The sequence below is a fragment of the Arctopsyche grandis genome, chromosome 2 (assembly GCF_051622035.1).
Source record: "Arctopsyche grandis isolate Sample6627 chromosome 2, ASM5162203v2, whole genome shotgun sequence".
In the NCBI taxonomy this organism is placed as follows: domain Eukaryota; kingdom Metazoa; phylum Arthropoda; class Insecta; order Trichoptera; family Hydropsychidae; genus Arctopsyche; species Arctopsyche grandis.
The window spans coordinates 25039790-25057540 of record NC_135356.1 but is presented as its reverse complement, the minus strand read 5'-3'; positions in this window follow the sequence as shown (position 1 = coordinate 25057540).

Here is a 17751-nt window from a genome sequence, read left to right as displayed (position 1 = left end):
ATTGCTCATAATACATCTAATACATAATATTAATTAAAGTCGATGATCTAACGCAGATTGTGTTTAGGTAATCTGTGTTTATACCTGTAAGGTATAAACATTTTGTTGTAATCACCGATACTCTTCACAAGTGTGTTAGTATGGTTATTATTGATTCTGTCATATAATCTACTGGTTAGTTTGTTAGTAATGTCTGTAACAAAGAGGATGTATGTATGATTGAATCGAAAGCAACGCACATATTTAATTATATACTTAAATCTAATATATAATTTCGAAAGAGACTTTGTATGTATGTTTGTTTGTTTGATTCGTGAATCCGTGAAATTCAATTTAATAAAAAACAAATGAACATTCAAATAAATTTAAATAAAATAAAACTATTCAAATAAATTTACTAAAATGTTTAAGCGGCTTATATTACAAATACCGAACGAGGCCGGGTAAAATCACTAGTATATAATGAATTCAGAAAATATGCATTTTCCCGTTGTTTTGAATTTATTTTCATCAATTTTCCCCTTTCAAAAGAGAACAGACATACCTAAATACACGTATATACAAATATAACATAGTAATATGTATTTTTAAATCGCACTTTTCGGCTTGTTTTGTCAACGGGACGAGATTATGCAAATTGTGGTCTGCGCGAAATTTATTGCCGTGAGGATTCGCATAAAACTTGGTAAGCAGCTTCGGCACATTAAAATGGATAATCTTTTGAAAATTTTCGACCTCGTCGTCTGTGCAAGTCGCATAGCGTCCAAGTGAACCAAACCCAATTTAAAGTATTGTAATTTAACTCGAAATTCCTTAACCGTTTCCATTCCCAGAGCTCTCCGGATTCGTCGTATCATATATTAAACATACCATATATTAAACAGTATAACATATAGTATACCGCAACACTATGTTACACGGAATTTAAAAAAATATTTTAATATAATATAATGATATGATAAATTCTTTTATGACATTCACTGGATAGCGAGATTATTAATAATCGAAAATAATAATATGAAAATTCAACGAATTCCTTACTTATTATTTTGTAAAAAATCATAAAGCTATTGGGTACGTAATATAATATTTTGTATGTCTTGTATTTTTATTTTTTACATACCTCTTATACAGTTCACATGGTTTTTTATGTCTTGTATTTGTATTTTTTGTATGTCCTTTGATTAAATATTTGAAAGAAATTTCGATACATACATGTAAGTCTCATACTTTATATTTTTCTTCTAGAGTTGTATTCAAATAAAAAAAAAGTATAACCGCTTAAAAATCATTATGCAATCTATATTTGTACGGAAACGCTTATGAAATTTCTTATTCGACGTTATATTTTATATTTTTCAAACATTTGAATATTGTATAATATTACTTTGTTTGTAGTCTGTAACTTAGTTGCTAAGCGATTCAATATGTTGGTAGACGTATTTTCATTGTTCGGTTTTCAGTCGATTTTAGCGATATAAGTATTGTCAAAAGTGTCTGTGTTTTTCAACATTTTAATTTTAAATAGTGTGCCACACGTTTTGATATAAACGGTGATTTAAAAAGTGCAGTGATTAAATCGGTTTCTCGAAATAGTTCGGAATTTTCACTAGAAAAATAGTTAAAATATTTTCTTTTGTTTTTTATACAAAATTTGAATAATTTGTGTCCGTTTCAATTAAATTGAATCGTTGTCGTGATAGTGGTTGTGTGATTGTGAAAAGTGAATACAGCATTGAATGTCGAATCAGCCTCCATGCCTGACTCAAAAAGGACCATCGATTAGAAGAATTTGAAGGTGATTTTATTATTCTTATACATATGTACATACGAGCCGTTATATTGAAACCCATTCCATATGTAGGTAAACAGAGTATGTAGGTAGTATATTTTATAAGAATCAACAAATTCAGAATACTAGAAACTCGAATTCGTAAATAACTCGGGTGGTAGATAATTGGGAAAATTCTTGCAGGAGACAGTTGATTTGTGTTTTTAATAACCACCAAAATCTCACGAGCAGTGGATTTGGTTGGGACTTGAACCCACGACCTTTCTACTGGTAAGCCAAATCTCTTGCAGTGAGCATAGGGTTTCTGAAAACCCGACGGATCCGGGTTCAAAATCAAAATAAAAAACTTCCAGATTTCAAATTGAAATTTTATTTATTTTTTATTTTGCTTCATTATATACATATGTATGTAGGTACAATTCTGGGCTCAACTAAAAAATAGGTTGTTCAATAAATTCAAACCATTTTCAATAACCAAATATGTATATGCATCTTATGTAATGTAATGTGTAATATCGACAGTGAGATAGAATGAAATATTGTATGTTATAAAAATTATTTAATCAGGCTACAGGTCAATATTAATATTCTTAAAAAAATTATATCTCAGAAATAGAAAGGGGGAGGAGGGGGTGGGGGAGGGATATCATATATTTTGTCAAGGGCACTAGAATCAGTGCTACATTTCTGGTTGTGACGACACGGGAACTTAACCATATCCAGCGGATCGGTCAGGGCGAAGCAGATAAATGCAAAAACCCCTAGGGGCGTCCGACACACCCCCGACCCTAGCAGACTAGGATTGATCGCGAATGTGGGCCAAAAGGAAGGGTTTTGATTGATGATCGACGATTAGTTGGCCGACGGTGCTGTCTGCGGCGGACGCTGCATCGCGCCGCCAACAAATGGACCCGATTTTCCATTTTCCGCTCGCCCATTAATTACAGCATTTTTCTTGCCCACGCATTTTTTCCCGCGAACGTGACGACGACGACGAGACGTTTTCAAAATTTCAATCTCGTGACCGAACCGTCGTCGTGTCGTGTTTTTTTTCGCCATCTACAAAGCGAATGTGGGTGTTTCCTTTTTTTTGCGTTCGTTTTCGTACAAACTTCAAGTTTGGAAAGTACAAACTTTCCGAGTGAAAACTAATATTGGACTCTAGTGGTGGTCGAGATGCTTTTTTCTCGCTCTCTGCTCGTACCTTTTGAACCACACTGTACGGCGTTTTTCTTTTTGACGGTTATGTTGTGGAAGTTGTTTGTTTGTAAAATTTTTTATGAGTTAAATGACGTTTAAAACTTATCAATCATAAGAAATTTTTGACGTTTTTTTGACGGTTTTTTTCGCCAAGCTTGATACAATTTTATTGATCGTTCATATGTACTTATGTATTCACATATAAAACATAGATAAAGTAAAAAATCGGATGTGACCAACCCATGACTTTATCCATGTATTTGAGGAATATAAGACGGTTACAAAACTAAAATTCGATATTGAACCGTACAGACACATTCACACATACCGGCAGCATCATGAAACTAATAGCTATGACAGCATTTTCGATACGGATTGAGCGCAAATGTATGGAAACTTTGCACAAGACAAAAGTTCTAATTCCGGTTGTCGGATTTTGTTCAATTTTTTTATTACTTAAAATCACTATCAGTATTATACACATTAAATATCAAGGAAATAAAAATAATTTTAAAGGTCAAAATAAAATAATGAAATATTAAAAAAAAAATACTACTTCCGGTTTACGAATTCTGACCAAAACCTTATCAGCTCTAAGTTAGTACTTAAAAAATAACAAATATAAATGTTCAGCTTGATACGTTCAGGGGTGTGGACAGAGTAGTGGCCACAACATTTTTGACTCTCTAAGAGGAAAAAATCCCACCGGCTTATAAATTTAATGATTTTTTTTATTTTCTTCACGTTGATACATGTATGTATTATACTTGAATTTTTTTGTGACGAGCACACATGTTTAGGGGTCGAAAAAATAGTGGAAAAAAAACAAGAGTAGACTGTCACTTCCGGTTGACGGATGCTTACCAAAATTCCAAAAAGAGGACACCTATAAGGACAGGTACCATTTCCGGTCAACTTAAAAATTTGAAAAAAAATTACGTCGTATCGATAAGAATTTCAATAACCGATACTAAGTTTCAGTTCGATAAGACTAACGGTGTTCAAAAAGTCCCCAAAATACACAGGCACACATACACACATACACACATGTGTAATAAAAAGTATATTTTTGACTTTTAAAATTCGCTAAATGATTGATTATAAGTATTACAAAGAAAAAAAATTACATTCAATAGAAAAAACATCCGACTGTTGATTCCAATACTCAACAGTCGGATTTTTAATTACATCTGTAAAAAGTGAACATTATTTTAAACGGTAATATCTCTTAAACTAGAGCAAGCCAACAAAAATTATTTTGATACTCGAATTCAATGAGTCAAATTTAGTAAAGATTGATTAATTTCCGCTCCGGTAATTTTTTTTGTTGCTCATTGCAATTAATATTACAAATTTTGTTCGAATTCAAACAAAAATTAAGGTATGCACATTTGTGAATGTATTATACCTACATATATTTCATGATACGTATCTACGTATTTATTTTGGTTATAAATCGGTATATTAATCAACAATGTCGCATACTTCTTGATATATACATATATACATATATTTATATATATTGCGATCATGGGTAATAAGAATGTATGTATGTGAAATAAAAAGAAAAGTGGCGAGACCTGCAAGATCGAGTTTTCCACCGCACCGCGCCGGGCGGGAAACTTTGTCAGTTTTTCCTCAGTTGTGGCCAAGTTGTGATTTTCATCAAACGGTTGCCGAAGTTTTCGCAGCAAGCTTCCATATTTTTCGGTCTCGCCTCTACATTTTGAGACCAAAAACTAATATCACCAACAATCGCCTCTTTGGGAGCTTTTTCTCCACACTTAATGTTTGAACACTGCCTTAACTTTGTCTGAATGAAAAGTTGTCTCAAGCTTGTGAATTCAATAAATTAAAAAAAATACACACACGTTGTGCAGTTGAGAGTAGTTAACAGGATTTTAATACATCGGTACAACTCATGAATGAAACGTATTTGTCTATATGAGGTTCTAAATTGTATCACCGAATTAAGTATAATGATTACATTATGTATTACTCCTATGTATTTGTCCTTATTTATCAGTTATCAACAAGTATATTATTTTTGTTTAAGGGTTTGGTTTTCTTTTAGTATTCTATTCAGTACTAAAATTAAATTTATTAAAGATGTTGATTACCTTTATGTACTGGAAGAAGTTGTACTTCAGCTTGCCTCGTTCCTCTGCTTTTCCCCTTTGTATTTATATGCAACTCTTACATAATGGATGTGCAAACTCTTTTATCCTTTTAAAGAGAGCTTTGAAAGCGAAAAATATGAATAAAATTATTAGCATAAATGGAAAAATAAAGATATCTATAGAGAATATATTTTTGTGTATGTATAAAGCATTATTACCATTAAATCATTGCAAATCCAATTCAAGACAAGTAATATTTGATCAACCATAGCTTTAGTTTAAATGTTTTTGTATCTTTTTGAATTGAAAATATCAGATTTGTTTTTTTAAGATGTATTTATAAATATTTCAATATTAATCAAATTTGAACTATTAATTTTTATTTTTGACCGTAATTAGGTTATTTACGGTATTTCATATACGGAGCAAAAATATAGAATTTTGAATTTTCATCGATTGACCTAGTGGAAACTTTTATCGTATCAAAGGAACGTTAAATAAAAAGTTTCATTGATTTTAAATAATGTCTTTGCCTCCAACCAATCGATTTATGTCGACAAAAATTTCGAAAAAGTGGGGTTTTTTCATATATCTCATTTTTAAAAAAAATGATTGATAAATATTCACCAATTTAAGTTTGTTTGGGTCGATTATGGACATTATTTTAACTGATAAACGAGATTTCAAAATTGTCATTTCACTCGAGAGTCCCCATACAATGCACGTCGCGCTCGCAATGGGCGTTTATATGCGGATGCGATATTTTCAGAAAATCGTCATTTCTTCCATGTTCAGATTAAAAGTCAAGGAAGCTCTCAAAGAATTTTATTTTTAAAATTATCATCCCTAATGTGCATGCATACGGTTCTAGGACAAATACTCACTAGGACACATATCCTCCGGACACACCCCCTGGACATTCAAAAACGCCCTGAACAATAACTCCCAAAAATAAAGTATGTGTCCAGGGGGTACATGTCCTGATACCCATACATACACATGTATTAACTATTATCATTACTGTTGCGATACTCGCATCAGCCGGATATTTATTTTTCGATAGATCAGCGTGAAAGTCGTTGGTGTCAAACACTCGTCAAATTGGACCGAAAAAATATACTGTGCATAAATTTCAGACGGGACAAATTACCCGGCACGGCGGTTGCATCTTTCTCTCTCTGCCTCTCGCCGAACTTGCGACGATTGTAGTGGTTGGATAGGGAGATGTTCGGGTGTGAACCGAGACGGGTGGGTTTTTAAGGAGGGGTGGGCGGTCGTGGAGGTGAGACTCGGAAGGGCTTCGGGGGTTTTATGGTGGTAAGCGGTACTAACGATGGCTGCAATCACGGAAAATGTTTCCTTGTGTACGGCGACATAAACGCTTTGTCATCTGCCATATTATAATACTGAGCCTATCTACCAGGTGTTTTTATTTTATTATTTTCATTGTGTCGTTGTGTTAGGCGAAATTTGGCCGCTAAGATCGGACCGGTGACTTTAGGGCTGCGCGCCACTCTTCGTATCTTCGTATTGTTTTTTTAAGTTGATTTTTTTTATAATTTTTCACGTAAATTGTAATATTTATAGTTCGTATTATCCAATATATGTATTTACATAGTTTTGAGAGTTTTATCTCACTAAGCCGAAAACACTCACGTAGGTTATGATGATCTTGCATTAGTAACTATTTATTATTATCGATCTAAAAAACAAAAAGCTTTTGAAAATTAATAAATAATTGATTTAATAAATAAAATGTTACTTTATATAAAAAATACGAGTATGTATAATATGTATGTATATGTATTTTGCGCGATTTGGTCACCGATAGAAATTTAAATCGATACCGCCAATACGATGGTGAAAAATAATATATGTACATATATATATATAAAACTCAACTGTTATATTATAACTAGCGTACATTGTTAAAAGTGTATTTGCGCTTGTACGGATATGATTTACTAGTTGAATTTTATTCTGAAAATACACTTCGACTTTAATATATAGAATAGTGTAATATATAGAATATATAGTTAGTAATAGTGTTGTTCGCAGTTTTATAAATACAATGTATAAATTTATTTTTTGTATAAAATTCCCAATTCATGTGAATATGTTTAAAATTAAATTTGAAGAAGTATGAAATTGTGAGTGAAGTTTTAAATTTTTTTATTATTTTATAAACATTTATATTTTATTATTTTATAAACATTCGAATGATTTTCTGAACTGAAAATTTGACTTCAAGGCTTTTTTTGTGAATTTGTGCTTGTTTCGTTAGCGTTGAATCAATGTCTCCATATTTCGAATAAACGGGATAAAAAATTGCAAAATGAATCAAGTGTGTAGTAAAAAACGAATTTCTACAAGTTTTTTATTAGCTTTACTCTGTTAGTTCAGTGATAAGTAATTGTTATCTAATTTTGAATATTAAGGTCACTTTGGAATCTTACTGACATCGGGCTAGCTACATCGAAGTATGCCAATGTTATCGACATGAAGCTACAGGCGACGAAATCATTAAAAATTACATCGGAATCTTGTGTCAGATCGAAGTGATGATAGCTGACTATCCAAATCCAGCTTTCTACCATCCCTTTCTACCACCCCTTTCTACCTCTCAAGTCAAAAACTTAAATTGACAAACTATAATAAAATATTCGTGTTCAATGTGTGATAATTAATAAATCATTTTTGGATGTACATACATGCATATTACTGTTCTGCAGTGTAATCTTTGTGTAATGATATTTTTGAAGTGGAGACTTACATTATTTTAGATTTAGATTTTTTTGAAAGCTCGATACTATGTATGTAGTTCAAAATAGCATTTATGGAAAATATAGCTTATCTGTTTTCGTTAATTATGTTTTTTGGGTTATCAATAGCGAAGGTGTGTGTGAAAATGTTCAACCGTAATAATTATACGTATTGTTGTGTGAAATGTGATATTTCATTTGTTCTAGTCGAGACGAAATACATATTGAATTGATGTACACAGGTTATTGTTTAATTAAACAACGTTATTTGATTCACAAACAAATTTTATTCAGACATATTTGCTATACAATTAGGTAATACACATCAAAACACAATCGGTAATTTAATTGGCACATCGTTGGTAGAAATATTACACATAAATCTGTATTTACATGAGCGGGATAAAATATATTCAAAATTTATTGAGTAGAATTACATATATAAGAGTGATTAAATAAGTCACATAATTTTTTTTTCATATTAAAAAACAATATTCACATTATATTGCATAAATAAATCAATGCAAAGTCGCAAATTATATGGAAGTAATTTTTGTAGTAAAATAAGATATTAATTATCCTTTAGATCCTGGGTCCTTCGTTTGCATACTTGATGATGGAAAGTTGCAAACTTCGATGTCCATACGCAGTTCTTGAATTCAAAAACAAGCGACAGGAATTGCGTTTGGACAATCAAAGTATAAAACTTTCGTCGCTCGTTACCTCCTCGCAGCAAAAAGCATAACGGAAAATCTCAAAACCATTCGAAATACAGATAAAGTTTACAGAAAGGGGACGAAGGGAGTGGGTGGGGAGGAGGTTTCGGGTAGATGGGGCTAACGATTTAAACGAAAGCCACTCTGTCGAGCTTTGATGTTAATACTAATCGAAAAATTTCAAACAAGCAGCTTAATGTGTTCGCAATGCTCTCGACCGACGGTTAATGTGAGAGAAAAGGAGACGGGAGAAAAGAGCGCTCGCGAATTTTATATTCATAACGAGACGAGCATAACAAATTTTTAAGTGTATTACGAAATTGTAAATTGACTTAAGATTTCGTCCAAGTCCAAGTTTAGTCTTTGAAATATAAACGATCGTATAAAAAAAATGTGTCGCTCAATTTATTCTCGACGAAGAAACAGAGTTCGAACGCGCGATTAAAAACATTTTTGCAAAAAAAAAAAATCGGTAAGCCTGTTTTTGGAAGCGTGTATCTCCTAAATGAAAAACACTAGAATAATGACATTGAATATAAACGATGGAGTTGACGATAATCGAAAGCGAATTGTCTAAAAAGCGTACTACCTATGTATATTTATAGAATTTGGTGAACTTTTCTTGACTTTTTCGGCTATAATAGTTCAATTCTTGGTTGGCCAGCAGTATGGCTCGGTGGTTGCGTTTATGTTTCGCACCGAGAGGTTACCGGGTTCGATCCCGTGCTAATATTTAATACTGCTGGTCAGACTTGGATATTTGTGACTTCAAGATTTCATTGTTGAAACGGTTCCTCCATCCTACCCGTTGTCACAAATATCTGAATTTGATTTATGTGCAATATTTAAAAAAATATGTACAAGTCTAAATCCATAGATGTCTCCATGGATTTATTCATTGTTAATGTCGTGTTCTTCAGCCCCACGAAATACAGCGATTTATGTAATACAAATGCTGCATTATTTGTAATTAATTGTCTAGGAAGGCGCATTGGGGTCTACCTATAAGGCCTTCCTGGTATATATATATATATATATATACATATATATATATATATATATATATATATATATATATATCTATGTAAAATAAAATAAGATAAATACTTTATATTGTGGCAGAATAATGTTTAATCGACGAGTGGTAGTCAAACAAAGGTGTATAAATTTGTATAGAGGGCTGACAGAAGATACTCGACGGTTTGAAGTAGCACGGGTCAAAGCGGTGCGGAGCTCATCTACAGGTGTTAAGTAGCTTTAGAATTGATATGAAAAGTGTTTGGAGAAGGGAAGACTTTTGCCTTAAATAGAGGCCGTAGTCAAAGGGTTTGATATTCAAATTAGGTCTGTGTATAAATTAGACTCCAGCATCTAGCTGATTGTTGATTATATTGTGTTTATACGTTGATATCCATCAAAATGGAGTTATGACAATTATGAAAAGTAATTTGTAATATGTACAATACATAGGTAGGCAGAAAAATGGTTTGATTATATCTACGAGTATATACATACACTAGCATTGTACTCGTTGATTTCAACGGGTGGTTTCGGAAAGGGATTGTTTCACGAATTAAAATGAAGTTATATGTTATTTATAAATATAATGTAAGGGAATTTATAGTAATATGTTGAGTGCACGCATTACACGCTCGCCGATCCAACCCGTTCACCCCTTCGAAATGATGAATGAATGTGTGTGTGTGTGTGTGTGTGTTGGATGTGAGTATGTCACCCGTTCCAAGTCAAGTGCTCAATATCAGGAGCATATGTCAGATGCCCCACACCCTCCCACTTTCCCGCTACCCCGTTTTTCCACGTCTCCTTGAATCGATCGGTCGTCACGCCACATCCCTATAGCGGATGCTTAAAATGCACCCATTGGTTTTATTTTATTTATTATCGTCTTTTCTCTAATTGGTGGACCACATGGACCACTTCATGCTGATTGGTTGTGCGCCTCGTTCGCGTGTATTTATTGTATTAAATATTTTTGGGTACAATATACTGTACTTATACATACTCCTAGCATTTTAAATTTTTTTTTTTTTTTTTAAATCTTCATACTGATTGACGCGCCCGCCACATACTCAAATACGTACATCGCGTCCGTTTTTATATATATTTTATTATTATTAACTTCAATCAAACTGATTCTGAGTATTTAATCTATTTTTCAAGCTTTTATTAGATTTACTCTGTTATTTATTGAATTTTTTTGTAGTATGTACTTCATATATTTTTATTATTTTTCTTTCTTAATGTATTTATTCTAAGTGTTTATTTTCTGTGTAGTCTTAATCTGTATAGCACACTCGTTGAATTGCAGCAATTTGTTAGACGAGTGTGCATGATTGATCGAAATTAAATAAATAAATACAATTGGATGACTATGAATTATCAATGATATTTGTAGTTGTGGATTACGGTAACTGTTATTATGTTGATTACATTAAAGTTTTTCGCAAAATAAGTACAATCAAATTATAACTGCATAATATCAAAACAAATATTCATTAATGATGGTTGCAAATACTTGTTGTTTTATCGTAAAACTAAACGAGAACTTTATGTGTTAGCGTTATTCGTTCGGAGATACAAGCTCGCACACGGATACAGGATACGATCGGTTTCGCCCTAAATAGCGCTGCGATAGAATAAAATTTACATACTGTAAAATGTGCAGCAACATAAAAAACGAAATACAAAAAAAAAAATACAGCCACGGCTTCGCTCGAAGCGTATAAAATTGCGAAACAAACGCGAAAATGATATCGCGAGAGATACCCCTATGCAGCCAACATCCGCGCGCATATTATCCATAGTGTTATCGCATTCGCTGATTTAATTCATCTCATGCACATACATACATATAATATGATAATATAAACGTACAATACATATAGTCGTTATCGCTTACAAATACATAAATATAGAAGAGCATATATAATGTTGATGCGATTCAATCATAATCCCAAGCCGTGATGCCCAAGCGCACATCTCGGATGATAAATGCTACGGGAAATGCGTTTGGACAATCAAAGCTGAGAATTAGAGGTGTGTTCGACACATATCATTTCGCCATAGGTGCATTGCAATCCTTGTAATAAAATAATAGGTTTTTATAAATGCGTGTAAGATTGAGATGAGATTTTTTGTTGTTGTTTTGTTGTCCCACTCAAATTGCCGTAGAATTTGAGTGGGACAACGTGTAATCCGTGTCATTCAAATAAATGACACGCATTACACGACCCATGTTCAATGCTACCTTTAAAGGCTTAGCAGGTAGTATTCTTGTTTACTTTCTATTTGAAAATTTTACAACGCCTATCGGCGTTTTGCTGGCTCAAGAACTTATCAGCAAAACGCCGATCGGCGTTGGTCAGTATTCAAAAGGCTAAAAGAAGTGATGACAATTGTGAATTAAGAAATGGTGTTTTTGAAATTGAAAATTGGACTTCCGTCAATTTAAAATATAACAGCTCATATATATGTAAGTTGACACAATTTATCTTGGATGGCAATTTTTATGAATGAACAAAATGAGAAAAATGTCTGATTTTGTATTGAAAAAAGTTGTTGACGTTCGGCGAAATATCGCGTATCTTCGGACCAAATTATAGTCTATTGGTTTCTATCTGCTCTCGATAATCATAAAGTTCGAGTTCTGTGTGTAAATTCAAATTGATCTTCTTTTTTCTCGCCTTGCCGAGCGTCGTGGTAACTTCCTATCAACTGGAATCTGGTGGACCATTCGCCTCAAATCCTTGGGTAGTTGTTCAATATGTCTCTACAGTGCACTGAAACATCTTTTAAAAGAACGATTACACAAATGAAATAGCGTCAACATTTGCAATATTCAAAATTACATTTATTATTAGGTTGAATGTACTGTATGTAGTGGAAAGAGATGCAATTTGCACCAAGAACTATTTTCCATGTTTGCGAAAAAAGTTATTCATATAATGTTACAATGCATGTTATATGTATGTATAGGTTTGGGTGTGTTTGAGAGCTTGCAGGTAGTTCGAAGGTTCATAGGTTTCCTATGCAAAATATCATTTCTACATAGTTTAAAATTTATATGGACACCAAGTGAATTAGCGAACTTTCTGCACTTTATATACATAGTACATACGCTTTGTTGTTAGCCCACCCTTATGGAAGTAATACAATTAAGCGTCGGATGCACAATTTGAATGAGATTATAACGGACTGTATGTACAATGTATATATTTTCTTTTTATTTTTCAATGTGTACGTACACATTTTTCAATGTGTACGTGGGAGTTCATTTCGTACTTTGTTGGATATACATAACTTAACGCTCCAAATTATTTCTTCTCGCTCAGGAATACTGTGGCCATGGTAATTATTGAAAAGTTGGTACGAGCTGATAGCAATTAAAAATATGTGTTTGATTTGGTCCTGGTATTAATTGAAATAATTTATAAGATACATATGTGGAGTAATTAAATATATAAATTCGACAGGATGACATCACGGGTCTGTGTGATGTTGTTGGTTGATTGAAGGATTTTTTCCTGGAAACAAAAATAATGCATGATAAATTTATTGAATATGTTAAATGTCAACAAAAAAAAATGATTGGGTGCGAATTTTAACTTTAATTTTGACCATTTTCACTTTCATAATAATAATTTACTCTCATAACTAATTTACCACACGAAACAATTATTATTTAACTTTAATTAAATGAATTCAATAATAAATAAATTATTCCAACATCAACAAATATTGCACACGAAAAAAATTATTATACTTAAAAATAACTAAATCGCAAAGTTAAAGTACTTAGTGAATTCTATTAAAATAAAGTTCAATTATATATTCCTTTTATTTTGCTATCATGAATTTTTAAGACTTAAATATCATTGCCTTATATATACAATCAAATGCTTCTTAAATTACGTATAATGTAGCCAGGTTTTTGCTATATTAGTGATTCACAAACCTTTTACATGTCCGAAAGTAAGTATATTACTCAGATTATAAATTGCATAATTTTAAATAACGATTTTTATTAAAATGTGATACAAAATTATTTAAAATTCATAACATAAAATACGGTGTGATTTTGTGTTTGTTTCGAACTATTCGTATATGCTTTGTACTTATGAATATGCATTCTTACAAGAAAATGATGTAGTTTGGAAAAAACACTCTATGGTAAACTTGTTCAAGAAGGTAAGCTTTGTTATTCGAATGCTATCTCAAGTGGAAGAGTTTGTATAATATAATAAAGAAAACGCTGTATATAATATAATACATTAAAGCTGTTACCGTACTTAAATACTGACGTGTTGGACTATATTCATACAAATTCGTATTCAGTGAACGTTTAAAAAATCGTTTAATTATCCAATAAATTTGACATTCGCAGTAAATACGTAGGTAGAGATACAATATTGAATAAATTGTGCGAAAGTGAAAATGTGTCGCGGGTCGATTAACATTCGCGTGCGGAAGAAGGCACCCACTCGAAAATCATCATAACAATATACACATTTCCCTAATTTATATTTTTTGCGTCGACTGAGCTAAATGCGAATCGCGACGCGAGCGAAAGTTAAAAAAAAGAGAGAAAAACGGAGGAAAAGAAAGGCAAAAGTGTAATCATTATGTGACGCTTTCCGGCCCGCCGGCATATCGTCGCGCGTAAAATTTTCCGCGATCTTTTGAAAATGAAGTTTTTCCGAACGAGAAACGGCAGCTTTTCTTTTTTTTTATTCTATTTTTTTTATTTTGGCGCCCTCGTTCGAGGAAACCGGGAGCAAATAATGCGCCGGGGCAAACGCAAATTAACAACGAGGGCTTCGAACGAACTCATTTTACCCACGCAAACAAGGCCCAACTTGTCCTACAAAAAAAAAATGGCTTGTAGGTTAAAACTTAGCTTATTGATAGATTAAATTGAAGAGGTTGGTGTTAGATATACAGGTTGCTATGAAGCTAAATGCAAAGCCTTAAAGGGTTGTTAGCTCATATTATTTAGAACATTTTGAGCCACACATACGTCATTACAAAATCTTAGGTTTTTTTTTATCTGATTTTTTAATATTTATAGTAAAAACAGCAAAATCTCCCAGTTAATTGCTAATTCTGCCCAATTTAAAAGTGGTATGTTAGACGATTATTATTTTTTTTGTTTTTTCTAATGATTATTCAATCGCATACAAACAAATACAACCATCTGTGTTATCTGAAAAAAATATTAGAGGCACAATAAGTTTTCTAAAATTTGTCGAGTATGAAAAACTTATGTTTTTTGTATTTAAAAAAATAATGAAATTTTTTTAGGACGTAAAACCTTTTTAAAAACATGCCTGCTTATTTTCCTTTCTTTTAAAATATCAATGATGCAGATGTATTGCCAATTATCAGAATTAGGGTGCAAAAACCAAATTGAGGGAGCGCGCCGAACAAAGCCGCCATTTACATTTAATTTTAAGTCCTAATGTCATTTTTTTTTGTTTATTTATATTTATGTACTCAATTTTTTTTTTGATAGTGCGTTTTTGATTGATTCTTGAGGGCATTGATCAATTGATCAGTGTGCATCAATTTTTGACTCACACTGAGCCAAGTTTTGGAGCTTATATATATATAAGTGTTATTACAAATAATTAGGTATATCTACCAAGTCTTTGAATTGATACCGAGAGTGGAAGAACTTGTGTATGTATACTTGGAAAATGGTATTCGTTTACTTGCATATGTATGTATGTACATATATAGTTACCATATCAATTGATCAATTAGTGGATTAATAGTTGAAGGATGAAAAATAAGAGATCTAATTTATGTAACTTAAAATATCGATCGAATCATGTGATTTTCTCAATATATAATTATAACTTAGTGATAAAATCAAATTGTGATTCATATAAAAACTTGTCGTTGATGTTGGTGTAGCTTTTCTATTCGCGTGTGAGTTATATTGAGTTTGTTTATGTTGAATTATAATATGAATGAATTTACACAATAAAATCGAATCTTTTGATTAATTGGTAATTAAAAATATTACAAACGTTCTGTTTTCAATGAAATACATAAATACACACTAGACTTTTGTTTCGAATTTCAAAAAACAATCGCCCGCGTTTCGAATTATCCGATTGAGATGATCTTTGTAAACTCTCTTATATGTATGTAGTACTAGTCTTGCGCTCAAACGCATATCTCCACTGGGAACCACTATAATGTACATACTACATACATACATACATACATATATGTATGTATGTATTATACACACGTGAATGAGATTGCGTCGCGGTCACATCGTAATTTGTGAACGGTCTTTGCAGGATTTTACACGTGGAATAGTAGTGAGAGGTGGGTGGGGGCGGGGATGGAGAGGTGAGAGGAAATATGGGGGTGCGGGCGCACAGGGGGATCTCAGGCTCCGGTATCCGGTTCGCTTTATTTATTATTCCGTTTAAAGCGACTCTTTGAGGAGTCGTCGACGGCGGCGCCGCCCTTAAAACACTTAATGAGAATAAACTCGGCCCGGTCCCCTTTCTTTGAAGGGCGGAATGGAGGCGAAGGGGGGGGGGGGGGAGGTTGTACGGGAGAGGGTCTCCGCAGACAAACTTGGCCATTTGTCTGTTTAAAGAGCTTTGTCGGTCGGTGGCTAAGTGGCGCTGCTCGATATACGCGTGTAAGTCGCCGCACGGTGCCTCTCTCTGTGGAATCCCCACGTGTATGCATATGTATGTATGTATGTTTGTATATATTTATATATGTATATACGCGTGTTTGTGTGTGTCTGCTGAAATTTGTTGATTTCACGTCAAAACGTATTATGTATTATGTAGGTACATTGAAAAGTACGAGATTGTTAGTAAACGAAGTTAAAATTAGTTCACCTTCAAAAATCCTCATTTCGTGCTTCACAGTGTAGTGATTTTGTACAAATATGGTAAGATAGTTCAAGAGACAGTTTACTCATGCAGGGTCTTCATATTTTATGTACATATTTCTCATCAAGAACTCTATGATTCGAATTACATACATATGTATGTATGTCATTACGAAATAAAAACATTGATCAACATCAGCAGAAATTTTCGCGGGAAGCCTTTTGTTTGCTTGCCTCACAGATGCGAGAGAGAGGAAGAATTCAGTACGCGTCGCGCTTAGCGGTCAGGGTGAGAATGATATCCGCCTTGGAACGACGGGTGTGCATATATATACATATAATATATGTATAATATTATGCATATGTATGTATGCTTCAGCCGTCATTTTTTTTTTAATTTCTTGCGCTTATTTTAATATTATTCGACATTTAATTAGCTGGACCTGGCGTGCGTTGCAATGCCACAATAGCGCATGCAATTTCCATTCCCATTTCCGTTCCTGTTTCTGTACCCATTCCCGTTTCTCTATGTGTAATAATCAAATTAAATTAAATTAGAGTGATGGTAATTTGTCGGAAAAACGCAGGTGGTGAACACATTGGAAATTATTCAATTGTTTGTTTATTTTACCCTAACAATGCACGTGGCGACGCGAAAACATTTGAAATTATTGCGTTGCAAGTCCACTCATTCTTGTTTTTCCCGTTCCCGTTCCCGTTTTTCGGCAATTTTATTACAGAGACCATCGCGGACATACACACAATAACTCCTGTAAGTTTCATCGCATTTGGTTGAATGGTATAGGAACACATACGTGACAGAGAGACAAACAGACAACCATTGATTTTTATATATTATATATACTCGTAGATTACAATAATTAACCATGCAGATTTTGCAGTATTTGAAATTAAAATACACATTTTTAACTGGACGCCTGGCATCCAGCACAGCGGCTAGCGGATTTTTTTTTAGCACAGTAAGACAAGTGATTTTCTGAACATATGTACCTATATATCTTTATTATATTTATTGATAAACCTTTATATTATATGACTACATATATTATAAGTCCATTTTATATCTCACAAAACATGGCTTTAGTTTTTATTTTGGATTAAAATTTGGGGTGTCTTTTTTCACAAAACATTTATGATATTTATAGACGTGTGTGGAAAAAATAAGCAATCCTGTGATTCCCCATAGTTCTAAATTGTCAAACGAAGCTCATGCGTGCCTAATGTGGGTCCAAATCCGATATTTGAATACTTTTCA